Below are 24,687 nucleotides of genomic sequence, written 5' to 3' on the forward strand. Positions count from 1 at the left end.
TTGTACCATTTAAAGAATTCCTCCCTCTCATGAGACATCATAGTATCAACCCCATAATAAGTGGCGGGCAGGTAGGACCCTCGATAATTTTGAGTGTCCATAGTATTAAAAAAATGGCAGAACCAACCTTTCTTCTGAGCCTCAAAACCCAGAGCCTTAGGCAAAGCGCTCAATTTCATGGGGATGAAATTTAACGAGTCTATGTAACGTTAGTTGAAAGCTTCGTCGGTGAAACACATGATCTTGCTACCCTGAGCTATTATTTTTGGGGTCACCCCATTTTCCACCAGATACTTCATCAAAATGTAAGAATCATAACCCTTAGCATTGTGGGCAATAAATGTGTAATTGAGGTATTTTGGACCGCGATACCGCGTAAAGAAATCCCTGACACAACTCTCACCGCTAGCTGACCACTCACGATCCAACATGTCAATACAGAGTATATAATTAGCAACGTGGACCCCGTTTTCTTGCCGGCATTCAAAAGCAAAAAAGACATACCGGTTGTGCGGCGGCTCCTTTTTAACCGGCTGAATAAAGCACTGGTGTTCGGACCCCGGGGTTAAATCAGCATTACAGATCCTGCATCTCGGCTCCAGACATTTGTGTGGTTTAACCTCATGAAAACGGTACTGGAGGCAACACTGCGGGCAATATTTAGTTTGATCACAATAACTCCGTTTTTTAACCCCCTCAGCAGCGGCCCTCTGTACCTTATGCTCGGAAAAACAGAACGCTGAGAGACAAATCCTTAAGCAATCTTTACATCGGATGGTAGGGGCCAAACCCTTACGACATTGCGGATTGAAACAGACGTTACAGTAACCGTCACATCGGTGCTTAAGCTTATCATTGAAGGCCTTATAACACCAATGACAAACATACGAACAACCCAAAAAAGCCGTCAAACTCTTTATTCCAAAGTAATGACTATCACTTAGGAAGAGAAACAGTGTCTGTGTATGGGTTTCAGGATGTGTCTGAAATTTCACAAATACTTCCTTTACCTCACAACGGTACCACACAACAATTTTTAAAGACAACAACTCCTCAAACTTGGTGATGTCTGAAAAGGCAACCATCTGTTGAGAGTTTAAGCCGGCCCTCTGATGAAGCATTAAAGCCTCTTGCAGAGCTTGGGGTTCAGGCATGTCGGGGGTGAGTAGTTTTATTAAACTGTAAGCAAAACAGAGCTTATTGTCCCCACTGGAACTCACCACTAATTGCCTGAGCTTGGTCCTAATTATGTCGTTCTTCAAGCATTTCGACAGTCTTCTAAGCGCCCCACCCTCAGGGTTACGAACCACATTCATTACCAGAGACAGACTTTCATCAGCTATGATGGCTGCGTTACTTTGCAATATCGCTTCGATTTTAGCCAGACGTCTAAATTATCTCCACTCAGCATTACAGATAGGTTGCTAAACAAATCATCCCCTCTGAGTTCTAACTGTACAACATCTCGAGGTCTGACCCTTTCAGCAACCTGTTCAAGCATTTTCTGCAAGGCCTCGTGTATGTTGACAAATATTTCTGCATAATTGTCACAATTTAAAAGTTCTGCAAAATTAAAACGCTGAATCATTTCAAAATTGTTATAGGCCGGTCTATCTATAATCACGGGATCACTGGTACTCTTGGACACATCATCATTTTGAACAAAGCCTTCACCCCCTACATTCTCACAGAGCATGTCCTCCACAGCCTTATCAGTCTCAGAACCCTCCACATTCCGAACACCCCCACTGCTGACATCTACAAAACCCCCTTTTTGAGGAGGCTCATTTAAAGCCTGTAAAAGTCCTTCAAAGATATCCAACCGGTTAATGTCAAGACCCTCCTCTATAGTGATGGCTGCTTCTGCCGCCATCCTGTGTTCTAATTGTCTCAAATCATTTATAATAGGGGCAGAATTTGGTCGGGGTAGCTCCTCCAAAGCCTCCACCATTTCAAACAAATCGGGGTGAACTAGGGGGTGAACCTCTATAAGCGCTACCGGTGGGAGGTGGTTATTTAGATCATTGAACATCTGTAACAGGTCGGGGTTCACCGGTAAGTCTGTTAATTCACATTCTATCGGTGGTAATTGGGGGTTATTTAAATAATTTATCATTTGTAATAGTTCCAGGTTCATTGGGACATCAGAGGAGTTCACAACAGGGCTGGGGATGTTCTCTCGGGAAGGTCTTTTTGGGGCCCTAGCTTGTTCATAATCCTTTAGTTTGTGAGTTCTTTTACCAAGTCAGGACATTTTTTAATTTATTTTTTATTTTTCCAACAACCCACAATAGTAAGGCGTTTTGTGTCTATTAAAACATTAAATACGGTACAATTCGTTAGTAAGGGTATTAATAAGGATGTTTTGGCTCTCTATCACCAGGTTTTGCCCCACTAACACAAGTCTTTGATTTTGTAACAAAGTATGTAGCAACTCATGCCGACCTTCAGGATGTAGCTCCGGGGGCTGGTGGCCTGGCTCAGCTTCAAAGGATGGTCGCTCCGGTAAATCTCGGTCGAAGGAGGCAGGGAGCGAGCGTACACTCATGGACGGAGACCAAGAAGGCCTTTGCGGTGACACCCTGGCCAAGCGCGGGGTACTGTTCCGCGTTTCTGTAGCCAAGAAACGGGTCTGGGGGGACGATGTTGAAACCAGGCCGTCGTTGGGTGGTGTGTCAGCCCTGACTGACGGCGACCCCTGAGGTTGTTGGATGCCTGTATTTGTTCCGCCCGACAATGCGGCGGGCTGAATCTGGGGTGTTGAATTACCCCCAGAAGGCTGTGGCCTGAGTAGATGTTGGGGGGTCTCCAAGACCACCGTGGGGGATCCTCTCGGTGATCTCACCGGGAAAGATGTTTGATCCCACTTAGACGGGGTAATTGTCCTCAATAGCTCATTCACAGAATGACTATCCCAAGAGTCTTGGGAAGAATAAAAATATACATTACATTTACATCTTTAAACGGCGACAGAAATCAAACTTAAAACAACATGTCCAGGACATTCAAAACCTTTAGCTTTTTTAGACCTTTGAAAATAGCCTTAGACATTCACTACAACGCCTTATTATTTACAGACAATATATTTATTAGGACTTGATAATAAATTTAAAACAGAGAAGCCGCTGTAAATAAACTGTTTCTTAAATGTTTCTTTAAAAACTGTAATATTGTTAATAAAACACACACACACACAACAACATTTCATTTTTAAACGAACCTTCCAAGTGTAAACGCTTCCTGATCCCGGGACTTCCTGTTTCACAAACGTTTTCACGATCTGTTTAAATATTAAATACAATGAACACCTTCAAGCCTTTTCCTACAACCACTTTAAAACAGAAGTATAATAGCGGGAGATAAGCCAAACAACTTACTAAACCCTTTCGGACGGCTTTACTTCCTAACCAGACGGTACGGCAATCGGTCATTTCTAAACACGTTCCCCAGAAACAAGCCTAGACCTGTCCGGACTTCTAAAGATCTTTCCCAGAACCCCCCGCCCTACAGGAAACGGTCACCCATCGCTTAAATATTAGCCCTCAACGGGCAAACAAAGCCCTTTTAAAAACATTAAAGTTTGAAAGATCTTACTTACCTCCACAGAATAATCGTTTCTTATGTTTTTCGGCTGGTTTAGCTTTTTGCACCGCTGTGAAGGTAAGAGACATGTTTAACCTTTAACCACACCGCTTTATAAAAAGCTTTAACCTCTTACAGGCTGCAGATATATACTCACAGCTATCAGATACCGGGGCTGACGGCCTTTCAGATTCTTGAAAGGTTACGGTTCTCGAAGGTAAAACGAAACAAGCCCTCGATGTGGAAGGCCTTTCGTTGTCTCGAACCACGTTTCTTAATACTGTTAGACAGGATAATTTTTTTAAATTAACAAAACTGGACTCAAACATCTTACAGAAACGTTATACAAACAAACAGGGGTTTAGTTCTTACCCGGTCGGCAGACAGCCTGTCTAGGGACAACCACTTCTCTTGGTCGATCCTCGGAGACATTAATCACAGGCCTTTCGATAGTTTCTGTGTAATTAAAGAGACCGGCATTAATATATATTAAAACGTTTTCATAACTCTAATGAGCCGCTTCAAAACCACACACACCCATGCATAAGAACCCATGAGCGCAAACACAAAAATCTTACCGTCGTTGTTCCAGATGATCTCCTCAGCGTTGGGAATTAACTCCTGTTGACTGGCTGAAAAATAATTTTACAGAACTTAAAACAGATGTTATAGCCTTATTTACAATACATGCACACAACACGCTCTGAGTCAATGAAAATAATCTGAAGACTTGCCTAAAAACTCGTTTAAATCGAATCGCTGATGTTGTTTCCGGACATTGTTGATCTTTAGTCTTAAATCGAAAGGTCAGTGTGAGTCTGTCGAGCTGAAGACCAGACCTTCATACTTATACTGATGGCCACATGCCGGATCTGCTTGTAAGGCATTGTTCTGGTCTGGCCTTTGTGCCACCCTGTTACCAATTAACATATCAAAACCAACCAATAAAATGACACTGCATCAAATTTCAAATAGAAACCAAGATGGAGACGATCTCTCTCCTCTCTACTCTAAACTTTTATTAGAACCTTTTGGTCTCTCAAAAAAACATTTTTAAGCATCAAGACCTATAGTCAACAACCACTAAGAATATTTCAGGCCTTTATAAGCGCTAAAAAACAACCTGAGCCTAGAAAATAACTATAAAGATCAAAAATAACTAGCGCTTTTACAGTGATTTTTTTATTTATTTTTTATAGCGATGCTTTGTTTGGTATTAAACAAGTCACAAACTACTCAGAACAGCGTTTATCCCCGCAAAAGAGATATTTGGGTTTATTTTACAAAGCTTATAAATTATATAGGTTAAAAGTATTCTGAATGTTTTGATATCACACGCCATACCTACTGTTGTCTTCTACACCTTACGGTAGCAACAAATCTAACTACTGCTTTACTTTAACAATAATAATGACGGCGACCACGATGACAACAAGAACAAAACAACAACATCATCATCATCATCATCATCAGATTTTAATTAAAAGTGGCTACACCAGCGTTTACAATTTCAACCTGTCGACGGACGGACGCTCTGAGTGCATCGATTGCGGGCACTCCAATGAAGAAAAGACACCCACCGCCTCCGGGGAACCACGAGGGCAAGCATGACGAAAAGGGCACAGTAGGCTGTTTCCGCCCGGTTTCGAACCGGGGACCTTTCGCGCGTTGGGCGAACGTGATAACCACTACACTACGGAAACTGACACCGCTGCCTCTTGCTTCAAATGGTTACCGTTAAAGCCTGCTGGTAAAACGGGCTCAGGTGTTTCAGGTCGGCTAGGCTGTGAGATGTCGTCTGAAGTGCGGCGAAAGGATGCCATTTTCACTGACCTGTTTGGCATTGCTAAAGGGCACATCAGGACACTTTGGAAACTCTTTCAAAGGAAGAACGCCCTGAGCTATGACAAGACTTACACTTACCCCAACAAGGTGATGCTCAATGGCTTGTTCAAACAGCTGCTGCTTGTCTTGTGCCACCATCAGACAATCACAGAGCTATTGTGCCTTCTGCACCTTACGGTAGCAACAAATCTAACTACTGCTTTACTTTAACAATAATAATGACGGCGACCACGATGACAACAAGAACAACAACAAGAACAACAACAACAACATCATCATCATCATCATCATCAGATTTTAATTAAAAGTGGCTACACCAGCGTTTACAATTTCAACCTGTCGACGGACGGACGCTCTGAGAGCACCGATTTCGGGCACTCCAATGAAGAAAAGCTACCCACCGCCTCCGGGGAACCACAAGGGCAAACAGGATGAAATGGACCGGCCCACAGCAGGCTGTTTCCGCCCGGTTTCGAACCGGGGACCTTTCGCGTGTTAGGCGAACGTGATAACCGCTACACTACGGAAACTGACACCGCCACGTCTTGCTTCAAACGGTTACCGTTGAAGCCTGCTGGTAAAACGGGCTCACGCATTTCAGGTCGGCTAGACTGTGAGATGGCGTCTGAAGTGCCGCGAAAGGATGCCATTTTCACAGACCTGTTTGGCATTGCTAAAGGGCACATCAGGACACTTTGGAAACTCTTTCAAAGGCAGGTCGCCCTGCGCTTTAAAAGGGATCCCAGCTATGTTGGAGTGGAGCTTTTTGCTTTAAGAGAGAAGGAGGGTACGTTGGAACCTTTTGAGACGGTAATTGAATACTCTTATGAGGACTGGTTGAAGGTGATGGCCTGGAGAGATCTGGGGCTTGTGGATAAGACTCTAGAAGGCTTGCAAGAGGGTCCAAGAGAATGCGAAATGGAGTCTCCGACTCAGGGTTTTGAAAGGTGTGAATGGGAAAGCTTGCAGAACTACGGTAGAGTGGTGAAGAGTCTATCTCAAACTACAGATCGTAAGGTTTTGTTTAGCAGTACCCTGATTACAAACCCTATTGAAGGGGGTGTGGAGGATCCAGAAAAACAGGTTACTGAAATTATGTTTGACGCCGTGGACTGGCCGTTCTTGAAAGAGGTCATAAACTGTATAAATGATGGTTTTGACATCTTGACCAAATGTTCGCAACTGGATTTGGTTAGAAGGAGAATATGCTGGATTATGGATTATATATCCCCCTTGAATGACGACGACGATGATAAAACCGACGACGTGTGGGGTTTTGGAGGGGGGTCTGACGGCTCAGGGGCTACTCTCTTCTAAGAGGGCGGTGTGTCGTGACGTAGTGAAGAGATAGGATAAAAGGCGCAACAATTCATTCATGGTTTAAAATTAAAGAGAATGTCTTACCCGAAAGCTGCGGACGTCGACAGGCTCTACAGGCCTCTTCAAACCCGGGATCACCCCTGGTTCTATTCCCCAGATTTTATATACACTCTGGAACCCTCTGACTGCGGTTACCCTCCAAGACCTCAGACCCCGGTCCCTCAGGACGAAACAACATGCGGTGCGATGGATGTCCAAATGAGTCTCGGGGATCCCCAGCCTCTGGAGCTCATGGAGGGCCTCGATTTTGCCGAACTGTCTACCGTCTGTGCGTCTCAGGAGGGGGTCAGTCCAATGGATGTAGAAACACCCCACAAACCACCAGGCGACCCAATGAGCATCGGACTGTCCCAGGGGCGTGATGAAGACGCAGGATTTATGCCCGGGGTATGTGACCAAGTAAGCAGAGTGGTTAAAAGCACCCTGGTGTATATTCTGAGTGCTCTCATCGACCGAGCTCTGAAAGAAGTCTGTCGGGGGTGTGAAGTGAATCACCCCAGTCAGTTGAGACACAGTTGTTTGTTTGAACCAGACCGTTACTATTTCCTGTTCTATTTCAACGTGTTTTACAGAAGACTGAACAAACCGTGGCTGAAACCGGCACTAATCAAGGCGCTGTCTTACTCCCACATACATGTCACTGCGGGACAAGTCCAGAAAATCATAGATGAGATTTTGCTGGAGCTGAAAAAGGAGCCGTTTATAATAGAGAAACTTGGGCAGCTGGTCAATGACCTGGATGAGCCGAGTAGAAAAACCGCTGGCAAGCTAAAAGCTTATTTCTTCCGTAAAGAAGTTAAAGCTGGGGGCAGCGACGAAGAATTCGACATCTACGCCACTGATTCAGACTCTGACCTGAACTAAGGGACTTTGAACATGGGGAATGTTCTGGACTGCTTCTGCAACTGGTTCTGTCATCAACACTCTGTAGCTAACCTGAGAGCGCTATTACACCATGTGCTTGACAGAAAAGTAGCCAACGCGAGCCTTTTCTCTACAGATTTAACCATCGATGAGGATCAACTTTCAAACCTGGAAAAGTGAATGGCTGCTGTAACAAAGACCGGGGGGTACGAACACTGGGATGAAGCGCTCAAGGGGGCCAAGAATGATATTAGGCCATATCATCAACATCTGTATGACCTTTTGCTGAGCATGTTTAATACACCTCTGTTTACTTTTAAAATAGGTCATATTGTTGTTTTATTTACATATGTAACTGAGGTGTGTGCCTACAAGATAAAGAAACAGGTATATTTGTTGATATAGATCAAGTAACCAATCATCTGATTTCTTTTTGTCTGGACCGTAGAAAAAATTGTTGTGTATGTTATACTTTTCTCAAATGTCTAAAAAGGGGTATCTGCTCTCCTGAAGTTGAATAAAAAACCTTGTATAAAAACTTTGCGCATAGTGTGGGTCTGTTTGGTTATTTGACAGAATGACTCGGCAAGCTCCCCAAATGCAGGAACTATACTACAACCCAGCCAAGATTGGGGGTTTGGCGGGTAAGAAGGGTTTTCAAAGAGGACTCGCTGAGGCCGGAGTGAAGGTTAATGATGTGGTTGTTTCAGAATGGTTACGGGAACAAGACGCCTATACCTTACATAAACCTCTCAGGATTAACTTTAAAAGAAACCGTGTATATGCAACTGACATAGACTCACAATGGCAAATGGATCTAGTCGATATGTCAAATTTATCAAAACATAACAATGGTCACAAATTGATGTTGATGTGTATCGATGTGTTATCAAAATATGCCTGGGCTCGCATTCTACATAAAAAAACAGGTCGGGCGGTGACAAGGGCCTTTGAGGATATATTGTCCCAGGGTCGATGTCCTAAAAAACTGCAGACTGATAAAGGAAAAGAGTTTCTCAACAGAGAATTTCAGAATCTACTGAAGAGACACAAAATACATCATTTCACCACCGGTAATGAGCTTAAGGCATTGGTAGTGGAGAGGTTTAACCGCACCATGAAGACCAAAATCTGGAGATATTTTACAGCGGTCAACACGTTCAAGTATTTTGATAAAGTTCAGGATTTTATCGATGCTTACAACCAAGGGTATCACACCAGTATTAAAATGAAGCCTATAGATGTTGATCAAAGTAATTCTTTTAAGGTCTATAAAGAATTATACGGACCATTTATTAAGAAGGGAAAAACTACTTATAAGTTCAACATCGGTGATGTGGTTCGCGTTTCAAAGCTAAGGAGTACTTTTGCCAAAGGTTATGAACAAACATTTTCTGACGAATATTTTACAGTTACCGAACAGTTGGCTTGAGACCCCCCCGTGTACCGGTTGAAAGACTATGACGGGGAGGATATAGAAGGAACGTTTTACGAAGCCGAGTTACAAAAAATGATTGTGGGTAAAGACAGTGTATACAGAGTTGAAAAGATATTAGCTGAAAAAACCCAGAACCGGAAAAAATACGTGTTGGTGAAATGGCTTGGATGGCCTGAAAAGTTCAATAGTTGGGTCCCGGAACAACAGGTTTGCGATATTCAATCCTTATAACAACATGCCCGTGGGTAGGTTGGGGGCATTACTTTCGGTACTCAAGATGGAATCAGGAGGCTTCTACGTGACTCTACCCAGTAACGCCTCTCTCGATATATACCCTAAAAATGAAATATCCAGTTACACGGTACAATTTGGAAAATCTATAGATCTAAGGGGGTCGTGGGAAGTGGGGTTGGCGGAAATACAGTATCCTTACACTTGGGCTGTTTTACAAGATAAGGATGCCACCTTCGCCATTTTTGATGATGTTAAAATCAATGGATATTCACGATACAAGGAGGTTATTATGACAATGTGGATAAAATATTAGATGAGATGCATAAACAGTTCTCAGAAGGCACCCCCAACATCAAGCTATATTACAACCCTATTAAAAACAGAGTGTACAAGGTGTCAAAACCAGGTATTAGCATTCAAACCAGCGGCCAACTGGGGCGTATATTAGGGTTCTATTCTGACACAGAGAGCAGGTTCTCAGAAGTGGTGGGGCGGCTTTTACACTCTTTATGTGTATACGGATATCATAACCCACCAGAGGGTCGGGGATAGTTATGTCCCCCTTTTGAGAAATGTACTTATTAAAGGTAAAAGCAATGACATGGTCACAATTACTTATGACAAGCCACACTACGTACCAGTCTCAAAGACCCACTTTGACAACATCACGATCGAAGTCAAATCGGATCAGAATATCAACGTACCCTTCCGCTTCGGTAAAGTTATTGTCAAACTACATTTTCGACCCCTGAAACAGTGTGTACATTATTAAAATGGCTACCTCGAGGGGTTATGTAGATCCTAGCGCCTATGTGGATTATTACAAGATGCAAGCCGGGAACGGCTTGCCCGGTATTGTAGGAGCCCCCACAATGTATGGCGCCGGTCTAGGAGGACTCTTTCGTGGTCTCTTTAGAATGGCCGTACCCCTGCTTAAGAGAGGCTTTGCTATAGCCAGACCCCACTTGAAATCAGCGGCTAAAAATATTGTTAGTGACGTGTTCACCAATGTTATGAACCGGGCAGCTAGCCATGAGCATCAGGAGGGTTCGGGTCTCATGGTAATGGCGAGGAGGGGGGGTAAAAGAAGAAACAGCATGTGTCCACCAGGGGGCGACGAAGATCCGTGGCTAACAAAAAACGAAGAATCTCTCATTCTCCAACATATCGTGGAAATTTCAGACACGGCCCCTCTGGAGTTTTTTATAGCTGGCAATGGCGAGGATTATATTGATTTGAATAACACATTTATTTTAATGAACTGTAAAGTGACTGATGAGGATGGCGATGCAATCGAGAAGACGGCCAACGCTGGGGTCATCAATTACCCGGTGGCCACCATGTTTTCACAGGTGGATGTGACCCTGGGAGATCGGCTCATTAGTCAAAGCAGCAATACTTACCCCTATAGAGCCATGATGGAGTGTATCCTTAATTATAGTGAGGAGACCCTGAGCAAACAGTTCAGCCCCGGCCTTTTCTTCAAAGACATCCCGGAAGCTATGGACGACAAGGATCCAGAGGGACTCAATAAGGGTTTGCAAAAAAGAACGGCCTCTTCAACAGAAGGGAGGACCTTTGAGCTAATGGGGCATATCCATGCAGACATATTTTTCCAAGAAAAACTCATGCTCAACGGGGTAGACATTAAAATTAAAATGATCCGTAGTAAAAGTGCTTTTTGTCTGATGACCCCTGATACTGAAAAATATAAACTGACCATATTATTGGCCTCGCTGTTTGTGAAGAAAGTGTCCGTCTCCCCGGCGGTTAAATTAGGACACACGCAGGCGTTAATGACGGCAAACGCCAAGTACCCGATCGAAAGAGTCTATATGAAAGTCCACAGTATCCCCGCAGGGACACGGGTGATGAACCAGGAAAATCTGTTTCTAGGACAGCTCCCAAAACAGGTTATTATAGGTCTCGTGGATAATGATGCATTTACCGGGGTTTACAACAAGAACCCCTTTAACTTTAAACATTTTAACGCGGAATTTATAGCGTTGTACGTCGATGGTGTGCAGGTTCCATCCAGACCTTTTCAACCTGACTTTGAAAACGGCAATGCGGTTCGTGAATATTACAGTCTAGTACTGGCTACGGGTCGTCATCTCAAGGATCAAACTCTGCTGATCGATCGCCGGGAATACTGCAGCGGTTACACCCTGAACGGTTTCAACCTGACCCCTGATGAAGAGTGTGGACAACATTTTTCACTGATGAAGACGGGCAATATGCGTTTGGAGATGCGTTTCAAGCAGCCTCTACCACGCACTGTAAATATGGTCGTGTATGCTGTGTTTGACAACATTATTGAGGTGAATCAGAGGAGAAACGTTCTGTATGATTATTATTAAAATGAACACCAGAGAGCTCAACCACATCATGAATGCCCTGGCCGGCTCACGGAAACTGTTTCAAGGAGTCTACGCCTGCGATCAGCTGCCTAAATTTAAGATCAAGAATTTACCTGCAATGTACATAATCAACACACACCCTAAAAATATGCCCGGAGAACATTGGCTGGCTATTTATCTAAGGGAGGACCACCGTGGTGAATTTTTTGATTCCTATGGAAACCCCCCGGATTTCAGACCTTTCCCTCGGAAGATCAATAACTTTCTGCTCAACAACTGTCAAGAAACCATTTACAGCGGTCGTCAAGTACAAAGTATTCAGACCTTCACTTGTGGTCAACACTGTGTGTTTTTCTTATATCATAGATCTAAAGGAAGGTCATACCCCGATATTATGGCCTTGTACAGTGAGGATTTAGGCCAAAATGATAAAAAAGTGGCAGAGTTTGTCAGTACACTGTGGACCCCCCCTTATAACACAATGACTTACGACCCTAGCCAGCCATGTATACAGATGGGGTGTTCTTGTGAGGATTTTAAAAGATGTCATGCGTGTTAAGGTGAAAAAATAATGAAAACAGCCTTTGAATCATTAGTTTTGTTTTTATTCAAAACAATTCTAATACAAAGCAGGGGTTATGTTATAAATAAATGTACAACATTTGAAAATAAAAAAAATTAAATAAAAAATTGTTTGTCGGGTCATTATTTACAGGGGAGACAAATAAAAACATGAGATTAATAAGCTTCCCAACGATGGATTGATCCTGAGGATGGTCGCTCAGCACGGTCAGAGTAATGAGATATCGGAGTCAGATCAGGCTCCACCTCTTTACACAGATGGAATTTTTGTCGCGTTTCCTGGTTAGGAACTGTGGATTGGGGCATGTTCAGACAGGCCATCGCCTGTAGGAAAGCATTCCAGCCTACAGGTCGGCGACTATCGGGTACCTTATTAGTGCTAGTGACACTCTTCAACAAATCAAACATGTGTGAACCTTTGATCAGTTGTCCTTTAAAAACAAATTCACCCTGTTCATTCCAAGCCGTTACCCGCGGTTTCTGAACCATTTTGTGCAGGATATATTCTGCATGTCTTTTGCTTCTGGCCGGCATGTTTCTCAAAACATCCGTTACAACATCTCCCTCTGAACTCTCAACAGGTTCGGTCACCGCAACATCTTTATCAACCGTACCCCCCGCATCAGCCCCAGAACCATTTTCTTGAGAGGCCATGGTTAAAGTTAAAATGTTTTGATCTTTTTCACCCTGTCTAACCAAATGGAGGTAGCGCTGTAACGTGTTGGTATACAACTGGGCTTTGGAATACTGATTTAAATCGGCCCTGGCCTGTATAGCTTTCATTTCAGAGTCCAGGTTGTTTTCGGCCGTTTGTCTAATGGGCTCTGGCCCGACAACATTTTTTCTCAGTTTCTCAAGCTGCTCCTGAGGGATCAAAAACATTTTCTGAGCATATTCCATTATTAACCCACTCTGGAAGCTAGAAGACTGGTTAGGAAAGGCACGGCTATGCTCAACAGCGGTCCTATAAAACCCCCGGTTTGATTAATCTTCTTTCTTTTTCTTTTAATAGAATACTTCTTATTAGCGATGATCTTGATAACCGCTTTTTGTTTTTTGAGTTTAGAATGTTGAGAAGGGGTTAGGGGTATATTACCACGTAAGATGTTAAAAGCTATTTCACACAGGGTCTCGATCAAATCCGAGGGGGCCCCTGCCAGCACAGCTTTCCTATGGCGCGGGCTCCCCTCAAATAACATTTGCAAAAGTGGCAGATTTCTTTTAATCCGAACAGACATTCTTATTTATTTCCTTTTCTTTAGCACATACACTGCCGGCCAATCGGGCGGGCACAAACCTGTTCTGAGGCGAAAGTCTTCTGGGGTTTGTGCTTTTAAGTCTGCAATCAAGTACCCGTAGGGTTTTTTGGTGGCATCCTCAAATGCCTCCAAAAAGAACTTGGTCTGGTTAGGGTACATTTGACGAGCCAAGACGGTGACCTGTAGTTTATCTCTGGGGTTTTTAAAAAGAATTATATAATTGGCATTTAAATTAATAGTGCGGCTTTTTTTACCTTGAAAAAATAGATTTTGAACTAAATAAATAATACTTAAATTCCTATGATGAGTGTACTTTGTGAAAGCTTTTTCCACTTCACTGTTGTCACCGGCCTGCTCCATCAGGTCATCAAGGATCACTAGATTAGTTTGACCGGGCGGGAACAAGTCATCGTCACACAACAAGGCGGGGAGACCTTGCACAAATTTCAGATTATTTTTTTTCGAAGCCAAATCATCGTAGAGAGGTTGCCAGCAAGAGTAACACCACACTATGTTGTCAAGAGCTTGGGACTTGGTTGCGTCCACATCTTCTATGATGTTCTTTATAAGATAGCTCTTCCCCGAATTGGAGGGACCAGCTATAATACAGGAGAAAGGGTGTTGAAGTCTGTTATCAAAACCACCGCTAATATCCATAAGGCAGAGTGGTATAATCAGTCTTCAACACTCTTTTATTGTACACCACCCTGAATCGTTTGTTTAGTGATCTATTTTCCAACATTTACCCCTTTTTATTGCGATAGATCTGATTTCCGGCTGTAATAATCTCACGAGGAGGCGCGTCTTTCTCGGTTACAAAACTTTCTACCAGGGTCGTCAGAGACTTGATGTTAATGAGCTTGTTGTTACAATGGTTCAGAGTGAAACCCTTAACTTTCATACAGGTCTTACCCGCAGCCGTTCTGTATGCGTAAGTCTTAGGACCCCCTGAAACAAACTCCACTATGTGGTCCTGAGGATCTAGTTCGCTCGTTAACTCCCCAAGGTAGTCCCCGAGGGGAGGGACCCAATCCCCTGGCCTGGTGACAAAGATTACAGAGTCAGTATCATGATAGAGCGTGCGTTCCTGCAACTGATCCATTAAGTTGTACAGTTCAAGCCGGGCGTAAGCCGTGGTAAAAACCGCTATGAAAACATTAACGTTCCCCTGTTTGGTGGGGAAATCTTTAGGGGCCCTCCACTGGACCTGTGCCACGTGGTCATTTAAGAATTGAAAGTGTGATACTGCATGTTGTTTGGAAAACATAAATTCTATAAACTGTTCAGGGGTTTTAATCAAGGTTGTGTTTAGACGGTAATTTCTTTCCCCAAACTTACCCCACAGACTGTTTAAAATCTGTTTGGACATTTGTCTCTTGGCGGGGTTTACAGTTATGTTCCCCGGCTCTAGACGGATCCCTTCCTTTTCAAAATATTGCTGAACGTATCGCTCTTTGGCCGCGGAGTCAACACACCATGAGGGATAGCCCGATGCCTCCTGTTTCCCTTTCAGATGGGTCATAATGTAATCAGCAAAAAGAGTATCAGATTTTTCAGAAAAATGCCAAACCTCATTCACCTTACCGACTCTGTAACCTTTCTACACCGCCTTGTCAAGCTCAATGCTACACCAGACACCCGTCAGCGCTCTCTCTTCATCACTGTGCAGACAAGAGGTAGTTTGATTTTCAGTTTCCACACACGTTCTACACAGAGGGAACATCAATTTTCCCGAACACCTGTAAGGCAACATGGGTAAGAACAGCTCGCGAGGAGGGTACATGGTGACTTTGATCAAACCAAAGTAATGTCCGATTTCGAGAAAGTCACGATAAACAATGGTTGGACGCCCCACCGGGTACATTTTGGTCTTGTTGACATAAGGGTACAGACTGGTGAAATCATAGTAATCTACTCTCTCACCCTCCTTTACCTCATAATGTAAACAGAGGGCGTTGGTACGACCCCCAAATAACGCATCCCGGGGCTCTAGACGTTCAGGAAAGTCCAAGGTTTCCATAAACCGTTGTACCCCCGCTTCCTGTTGCTTCAGGGTCGTCCACTCGTGTTTCCAAATCACCAGCACGTTCAAACCATAGGTGTTTTTTAAAGTTTCAATTCGTTCCTGGAAATCATAGTACATATCACCGCAGAGTTTTTGTGTTACGGGGTTAAAGGTGTTTGGGTCGAAGCACTGAGGACAGCCATGGTAAATACAACCTGCAAACTCATAAGCGGTACGCCGCCCGGACACGTCGCTAAAACCGTCTAAGTAGTAAGGCCCCATTTTGACTTCCCCTTGATTTAAAGCATGTCTGATGAAGATGTTATCCCGGGCACTCAGGTATTCCAGCCACTGTATGGAGACAGTCGAAAAGTTCTTTTGTCTAGCACGATAGTTGTCAGAAGTGGTGACCGCTATAGTGTTTTTCTGCAAGAAATTGGACCGATACATTTTCATGCAGAGAGACGTTATGGTCACACTTTGCAAAGGGTCGAGACCCGATGTGTTGATAACCTCGGCGCAGAAACGCACACAGGCTTCTTTAAGGATCACCACATCATTTTTACAATAAGAGGCCATCTCTTCTCGGAAATCAAAAACACCTCCCTTAACCGTATTGTACCATTTAAAGAATTCCTCCCTCTCATGAGACATCATAGTATCAACCCCATAATAAGAGGCGGGCGGGTAGGACCCTCGATAATTTTGAGTGTCCTTAGTATTAAAAAAATGGCAGAACCAACCTTTCTTCTGAGCCTCAAAACCCAGAGCCTTAGGCAAAGCGCTCAATTTCATGGGGAGGAAATTTAACGAGTCTATGTAACGTTAGTTGAAAGCTTCGTCGGTGAAACACATGATCTTGCTACCCTGAGCTATTATTTTTGGGGTCACCCCATTTTCCACCAGATACTTCATCAAAATGTAAGAATCATAACCCTTAGCATTGTGGGCAATAAATGTGTAATTGAGGTATTTTGGACCGCGATACCGCGTAAAGAAATCCCTGACACAACTCTCACCGCTAGCTGACCACTCACGATCCAACATGTCAATACAGTGTATATAATTAGCAACGTGGACCCCGTTTTCTTGCCGGCATTCAAAAGCAAAAAAGACATACCGGTTGTGCGGCGGCTCCTTTTTAACCGGCTGAATAAAGCACTGGTGTTCGGACCCCGGGGTTAAATCAGCATTACAGATCCTGCATCTCGGCTCCAGACATTTGTGTGGTTTAACCTCATGAAAACGGTACTGGAGGCAACACTGCGGGCAATATTTAGTTTGATCACAATAACTCCGTTTTTTAACCCCCTCAGCAGCGGCCCTCTGTACCTTATGCTCGGAAAAACAGAACGCTGAGAGACAAATCCTTAAGCAATCTTTACATCGGATGGTAGGGGCCAAACCCTTACGACATTGCGGATTGAAACAGACGTTACAGTAACCGTCACAGCGGTGCTTAAGCTTATCAATGAAGGCCTTATAACACCAATGACAAACATACGAACAACCCAAAAAAGCCGTCAAACTCTTTATTCCAAAGTAATGACTATCACTTAGGAAGAGAAACAGTGTCTGTGTATGGGTTTCAGGATGTATCTGAAATTTCACAAATACTTCCTTTACCTCACAACGGTACCACACAACAATTTTTAAAGACAACAACTCCTCAAACTTGGTGATGTCTGAAAAGGTAACCATCTGTTGAGAGTTTAAGCCGGCCCTCTGATGAAGCATTAAAGCCTCTTGCAGAGCTTGGGGTTCAGGCATGTCGGGGGTGAGTAGTTTTATTAAACTGTAAGCAAAACAGAGCTTATTGTCCCCACTGGAACTCACCACTAATTGCCTGAGCTTGGTCCTAATTATGTCGTTCTTCAAGCATTTCGACAGTCTTCTAAGCGCCCCACCCTCAGGGTTACGAACCACATTCATTACCAGAGACAGACTTTCATCAGCTAAGATGGCTGCGTTACTTTGCAATAACGCTTCGATTTTAGCCAGACATCTAAATTATCTCCACTCAGCATTACAGATAGGTTGCTAAACAAATCATCCCCTCTGAGTTCTAACTGTACAACATCTCGAGGTCTGACCCTTTCAGCAACCTGTTCAAGCATTTTCTGCAAGGCCTCGTGTATGTTGACAAATATTTCTGCATAATTGTCACAATTTAAAAGTTCTGCAAAATTAAAACGCTGAATCATTTCAAAATTGTTATAGGCCGGTCTATCTATAATCACGGGATCACTGGTACTCTTGGACACATCATCATTTTGAACAAAGCCTTCACCCCCTACATTCTCACAGAGCATGTCCTCCACAGCCTTATCAGTCTCAGAACCCTCCACATTCCGAACACCCCCACTGCTGACATCTACAAAACCCCCTTTTTGAGGAGGCTCATTTAAAGCCTGTAAAAGTCCTTCAAAGATATCCAACCGGTTAATGTCAAGACCCTCCTCTATAGTGATGGCTGCTTCTGCCGCCATCCTGTGTTCTAATTGTCTCAAATAATTTATAATAGGGGCAGAATTTGGTCGGGGTAGCTCCTCCAAAGCCTCCACCATTTCAAACAAATCGGGGTGAACTAGGGGGTGAACCTCTATAAGCGCTACCGGTGGGAGGTGGTTATTTAGATCATTGACCATCTGTAACAGGTCGGGGTTCACCGGTAAGTCTGTTAATTCACATTCTATCGGTGGTAATTGGGGGTTATTTAAATTATTTATCATTTGTAATAGTTCCAGGTTCATTGGGACATCAGAGGAGTTCACAACAGGGCCGGGGATGTTCTCTCGGGAAGGTCTTTTTGGGGCCCTAGCATGTTCATAATCCTTTAGTTTGTGAGTTCTTTTACCAAGTCAGGACATTTTTTAATTTATTTTTTATTTTTCCAACAACCCACAATAGTAAGGCGTTTTGTGTCTATTAATACATTAAATACGGTACAATTCGTTAGTAAGGGTATTAATAAGGGTGTTTTGGCTCTCTATCACCAGGTTTTGCCCCACTAACACAAGTCTTTGATTTTGTAACTAAGTATGTAGCAACTCATGCCGACCTTCAGGAAGTAGCTCCGGGGGCTGGTGGCCTGGCTCAGCTTCAAAGGATGGTCGCTCCGGTAAATCTCGGTCGAAGGAGGCAGGGAGCGAGCGTATACTCATGGACGGAGACCAAGAAGGCCTTTGCGGTGACACCCTGGCCAAGCGCGGGGTACTGTTCCGCGTTTCTGTAGCCAAGAAACGGGTCTGGGGGGACGATGTTGAAACCAGGCCGTCGTTGGGTGGTGTGTCAGCCCTGACTGACGGCGACCCCTGAGGTTGTTGGATGCCTGTATTTGTTCCGCCCGACAATGCGGCGGGCTGAATCTGGGGTGTTGAATTACCCCCAGAAGGCTGTGGCCTGAGTAGATGTTGGGGGGTCTCCAAGACCACCGTGGGGGATCCTCTCGGTGATCTCACCGGGGAAGATGTTTGATCCCACTTAGACGGGGTAATTGTCCTCAATAGCTCATCCACAGAATGACTATCCCAAGAGTCTTGGGAAGAATAAAAATATACATTACATTTACATCTTTAAACGGAGACAGAAATCAAACTTAAAACAACATGTCCAGCACATTCAAAACCTTTAGCTTTTTTAGACCTTTGAAAATAGCCTTAGACATTCACTACAACGCCTTATTATTTACAGACAATATATTTATTAGGACTTGATAATAAATGTAAAACAGAGAAGCCGCTGTAAATAAACTGTTTCTTAAATGTTTCTTTAAAAACTGTAATATTGTTAATAAAACACACACACACACAACAACATTTCATTTTTAAACGAACCTTCCAAGTGTAAACGCTTCCTGATCCCGGGACTTCCTGTTTCACAAACGTTTTCACGATCTGTTTAAATATTAAATACAATGAACACCTTCAAGCCTTTTCCTACAACCACTTTAAAACAGAAGTATAATAGCGGGAGATAAGCCAAACAACTTACTAAACCCTTTCGGACGGCTTTACTTCCTAACCAGACGGTACGGCAATCGGTCATTTCTAAACACGTTCCCCAGAAACAAGCCTAGATCTGTCCGGACTTCTAAAGATCTTTCCCAGAACCCCCCGCCCTACAGGAAACGGTCACCCATCGCTTAAATATTAGCCCTCAACGGGCAAACAAAGCCCTTTTAAAAACATTAAAGTTTGAAAGATCTTACTTACCTCCACAGAATAATCGTTTCTTATGTTTTTCGGCTGGTTTAGCTTTTTGCACCGCTGTGAAGGTAAGAGACATGTTTAACCTTTAACCACACCGCTTTATAAAAAGCTTTAACCTCTTACAGGCTGCAGACATATACTCACAGCTATCAGATACCGGGGCTGACGGCCTTTCAGATTCTTGAAAGGTTACGGTTCTCGAAGGTAAAACGAAACAAGCCCTCGATGTGGAAGGCCTTTCGTTGTCTCGAACCACGTTTCTTAATACTGTTAGACAGGATAATTTTTTTAAAATTAACAAAACTGGACTCAAACATCTTACAGAAACGTTATACAAACAAACAGGGGTTTAGTTCTTACCCGGTCGGCAGACAGCCTGTCTAGGGACAACCACTTCTCTTGGTCGAGACATTAATCACAGGCCTTTCGATAGTTTCTGTGTAATTAAAGAGACCGGCATTAATATATATTAAAACGTTTTCATAACTCTAATGAGCCGCTTCAAAACCACACACACCCATACATAAGAACCCATGAGCGCAAACACAAAAATCTTACCGTCGTTGTTCCAGATGATCTCCTCAGCGTTTGGAATTAACTCCTGTTGACTGGCTGAAAAATAATTTTACAAAACTTAAAACAGATGTTATAGCCTTATTTACAATACATGCACACAACACGCTCTGAGTCAATGAAAAGAATCTGAAGACTTGCCTAAAAACTCGTTTAAATCGAAGTCGCTGATGTTGTTTCCGGACATTGTTGATCTTTAGTCTTAAATCGAAAGGTCAGTATGAGTCTGTCGAGCTGAAGACCAGACCTTCATACTTATACTGATGGCCACATGCCGGATCTGCTTGTAAGGCATTGTTCTGGTCTGGCCTTTGTGCATCAAGACCTATAGTCAACAAACCACTAAGAATATTGCAGGCCTTTATAAGCGCTAAAAAACAACCTGAGCCAAGAAACTAACTATAAAGATCTAAAATAACTAGCGCTTTTACAGTGATTTTTTTTTTTTTTTTAATAGCGATGCTTTGTTTGGTATTAAACAAGTCACAAACTACTCAGAACAGCGTTTATCCCCGCAAAAGAGATATTTGGGTTTATTTTACAAAGCTTATAAATTATATAGGTTAAAAGTATTCTGAATGTTTTGATACCACATGCCATACGTACTGTTGTCTGAGCCCACCCCCGCCACCCATGGTGTGAGTGATTTAGCCTTGAGTGTTGTGATCTATTTAGCATTGAGTGATCAGTTGTTTTTATTTTTTAAACGATTCCTTATCATCAGGGATTGAGACTGCTAAAATACCTTAAAAGCATATCCTTATCTTAAGTCTAACTCTTATGAGCTTTAAGACCCTAGAATGTATTTAAGTAAAACGACTGAACACATTATGTGAGAGATAAAATATAACCACAGCTTTTTTTTTTTTTTTTTACAAAAACAATTAACCTATACACACAAACACCCACACACACACCCTCTTTTTTAATTTTATTTTTAATTAAATTTGAGGGGAGAGACAGAGCCAGATACAGTGTGGATAACATAAGTACCCTATGCAAAACAGGCATTGTTAGGACCTGGGATCATAACAGACAACAGAACTTGTTGATCTTATAAAATGATTGGGCGAGAGAGAGAGAGAGACAGACAGAGACAGTGTGAATATGATAAACGCACTATTCAAAACTGGCATTGTTAAGACCTGGGACCATTACAGACAACAGAACTTGTTGATCTTATAACGGTTTAGATTTACTAAACCATTACATGTATATTTAAAAAAGACCCCCAAACACTACAGGAAGAGCCGACCCATTCACACTCTACAGTTGACCAACAAGAAAAACAAGAACAACAGGTTATGGGCGGCCTTGTTGTTCAGGGTTTTATGGGTGTACACTTTCTGACGGATATGACGTAGGAATAATTAAGGAAATAACTCTACCTAAAATCACGCCTCCCAATTATGACGTAGGAATATTAATAAGCTTAGGGCATACGTCATAACAAAATAGGCCGCGCCCATAAAACCCTACTATCTACTCATAAGAGTAACAGCAATGTCGCCGATCCTGCTACGGTCGTATTGTAACAGCAACAACATGTATCGATTTTAAAACTGTCAGTTCCAGCGCCTCGCAAAGCTACCCTTCTGTGATTGTTTGTTCTCAAGGTCAGGATTTCTTGACACTCCGAGGGATGGCCGGCCGCGTTACAGGGACAGATAACACGGCACTAGCACGCGTGCACCGCGGGTTGTTTCCGCCCGGTTTCGAACCAGGGACCTTTCGCGTGTGAGGCGAACGTGATAGCCACTACACTACGGAAACCGACCTGTCCTGGTGTTTCGAATGGCTCCCATCGAAGCCGGCTGGTAAAACGCGCACAGGCGTTTCCCGTGGGCCAGCCTGTGAGATAAAGGTTTCTATTTTCACTGACCTATTTTGCATTGCTCAAGGACACATCAGGACACTTTGGAAACTCTTTCAAAGGAAGAACGCCCTGAGCTATGACAAGACTTACACTTACCCCAACAAGGTGATGCTCAATGGCTTGTTCAAACAGCTGCTGCTCGTCTTGTGCCACCATCAGACAATCACAGAGCTATTGTGCCTTCTACACCTTACGGTAGCTTTACTTTAACAATAATAATGACGGCGACCACGACGACAAAAAGAAAAACAAGAACAACAACAACAACAAGAACAACAATAACATCATCATCAGATTTTAATTAAAAGTGGCTACACCAGCGTTTACAATTTCAACCTGTCGACGGACGGACGCTCTGAGTCCAACAATTTCGGGAACTCCAATGAAGGAAAGCCACCTACCACCTCCGGGGAACCACGAGGGCAAGCAGGACGAAAAGGGCCGGCCCACAGCAGGCTCTTTCCGCCCGGTTTCAAACCGGGGACCTTTCGTGCGTTAGGCGAACGTGATAGCCACTACACTACGGAAACCAACCCGTCCTGGTGTTTCGAATAACTCCTATCGAAGCCGGCTGGTAAAATGCACACAGGCGTTTCCCGTGGGCCAGCCTGTGAGATAAAGGTTTCTATTTTCACTGACCTATTTTGCATTGCTCAAGGGCACATCAGGACACTTTGGAAACTCTTTCAAAGGAAGAACGCCCTGAGCAATGACAAGACTTACACTTACCCCAACAAGGTGATGCTCAATGGCTTGTTCAAACAGCTGCTGCTCGTCTTGTGCCACCATCAGACAATCACAGAGCTATTGTGCCTTCTGCACCTTACGGTAGCAACAAATCTAACTACTGCTTTACTTTAACATTAATAATGACGGCGACTACGACGACAACAAGAACAACAACAACAACAACAACATCAACAAGAACAACAACAACATCATCATCATCATCATCAGATTTTAATTAAAAGTGGCTACACCAGCGTTTACAATTTCAACCTGTCGACGGACGGACGCTCTGAGTGCACCGATTTCGGGATACTTCGGAAACTCTTTCAAAGGCAGGACGCCCTGCGATCAGACAGTGCCTGCACTTAGCCCAACAAGGTGATGCTGAATGGCTTGTTCAAACGGCTGGTGGTCTTCCGTCACCACCAGACTATCAGAGCTATTTTGTGCCTTCAACTACATAAGAGTAACAGCAATGTCACCGATCCTGCTACGGTCGTATTGCAACAGCAACGACATGTATCGATTTTAAAAGTGTCAGTTCCAGCGCCTCGCAAAGCTACCCTTCTGCGATCATTTGTTCTCAAGGTCAGGATTTCTTGCCACTCCGAGGAAGAGAAAACGACGGCCGGCCATGGGGCAGAGAGATGAGGACGGGTAACACGGCACTGGCACGCGTGCACCGCGGGTTGTTTCTGCCAAGTTTCGAACCGGGGACTTTTCGCGTGTGAGGCGAACATGATAGCCACTACACTACAGAAACCAACCTGTCCTGGGGTTTCGATTGGCTCCCATCGAAGCAGGCTGGTAAAACGCGCACAGGCGTTTCCCGTGGGCCTGCCTGTGAGATAAAGGTTTCTATTTTCACTGACCTATATTGCATTGCTCAAGGGCACATCAGGACACTTTGGAAACTCTTTTAAAGGAAGAATGCCCTGAGCTATGACAAGACTTACACTTACCCCAACAAGGTGATGCTCAATGGCTTGTTCAAACAGCTGCTGCTCGTCTTGTGCCACCATCAGACAATCACAGAGCTATTGTGCCTTCTACACCTTACGATAGCAACAAATCTAACTACTGCTTTACTTTAACAATAATAATGACGGCGATCACGATGACAACAAGAACAACAACAACAACATCATCATCATCATCATCATCAGATTTTAATTAAAAGTGGCTACACCAGCGTTTACAATTTCAACCTGTCGACGGACGGACGCTCTGAGAGCACCGATTTCGGGCACTCCAATGAAGAAAAGCTACCCACCGCCTCCGGGGAACCACGAGGGCAAACAGGACGAAAAGGGCCGGCCCACAGCAGGCTGTTTCCGCCCGGTTTCGAACCGGGGACCTTTCGCGTGTTAGGCGAACGTGATAACCGCTACACTACGGAAACTGACACCGCCACGTCTTGCTTCAAACGGTTACCGTTGAAGCCTGCTGGTAAAACGGGCTCAGGCATTTCAGGTCGGCTAGACTGTGAGATGGCGTCTGAAGTGCCGCGAAAGGATGCCATTTTCACAGACCTGTTTGGCATTGCTAAAGGGCACATCAGGACACTTCGGAAACTCTTTCAAAGGCAGGACGCCCTGCGCTCTGACAGTGCCTGCACTTAGCCCAACAAGGTGATGCTGAATGGCTTGTTCAAACGGCTGGTGGTCTTCCGTCACCACCAGACTATCAGAGCTATACTGCGCCTTCAACTACATAAGAGTAGATAGTAGGGTTTTTTGGGCGCAGCCT

The 24,687-nt window shown here is 43.8% G+C and overlaps 4 non-coding genes across 4 annotated transcripts; all 4 read right to left on the reverse strand.

The window, feature by feature from the left end:
* Positions 1-5,212: 5,212 nt before the first annotated feature.
* On the reverse strand, positions 5,213-5,285 carry trnav-aac (transfer RNA valine (anticodon AAC)). Its single transcript has one exon. It is a non-coding gene; the product is annotated as a tRNA-Val (tRNA).
* A 599-nt stretch (positions 5,286-5,884) lies between these two features.
* trnav-aac (transfer RNA valine (anticodon AAC)) lies at positions 5,885-5,957 on the reverse strand. The gene has a single exon. It is a non-coding gene; the product is annotated as a tRNA-Val (tRNA).
* A 16,076-nt stretch (positions 5,958-22,033) lies between these two features.
* trnav-cac (transfer RNA valine (anticodon CAC)) lies at positions 22,034-22,106 on the reverse strand. Its single transcript has one exon. It is a non-coding gene; the product is annotated as a tRNA-Val (tRNA).
* A 2,161-nt stretch (positions 22,107-24,267) lies between these two features.
* trnav-aac (transfer RNA valine (anticodon AAC)) lies at positions 24,268-24,340 on the reverse strand. The gene has a single exon. It is a non-coding gene; the product is annotated as a tRNA-Val (tRNA).
* Positions 24,341-24,687: the final 347 nt, after the last annotated feature.

This window comes from Amia ocellicauda (assembly GCF_036373705.1).
Source record: "Amia ocellicauda isolate fAmiCal2 chromosome 11 unlocalized genomic scaffold, fAmiCal2.hap1 SUPER_11_unloc_3, whole genome shotgun sequence".
NCBI lineage: Eukaryota > Metazoa > Chordata > Actinopteri > Amiiformes > Amiidae > Amia > Amia ocellicauda.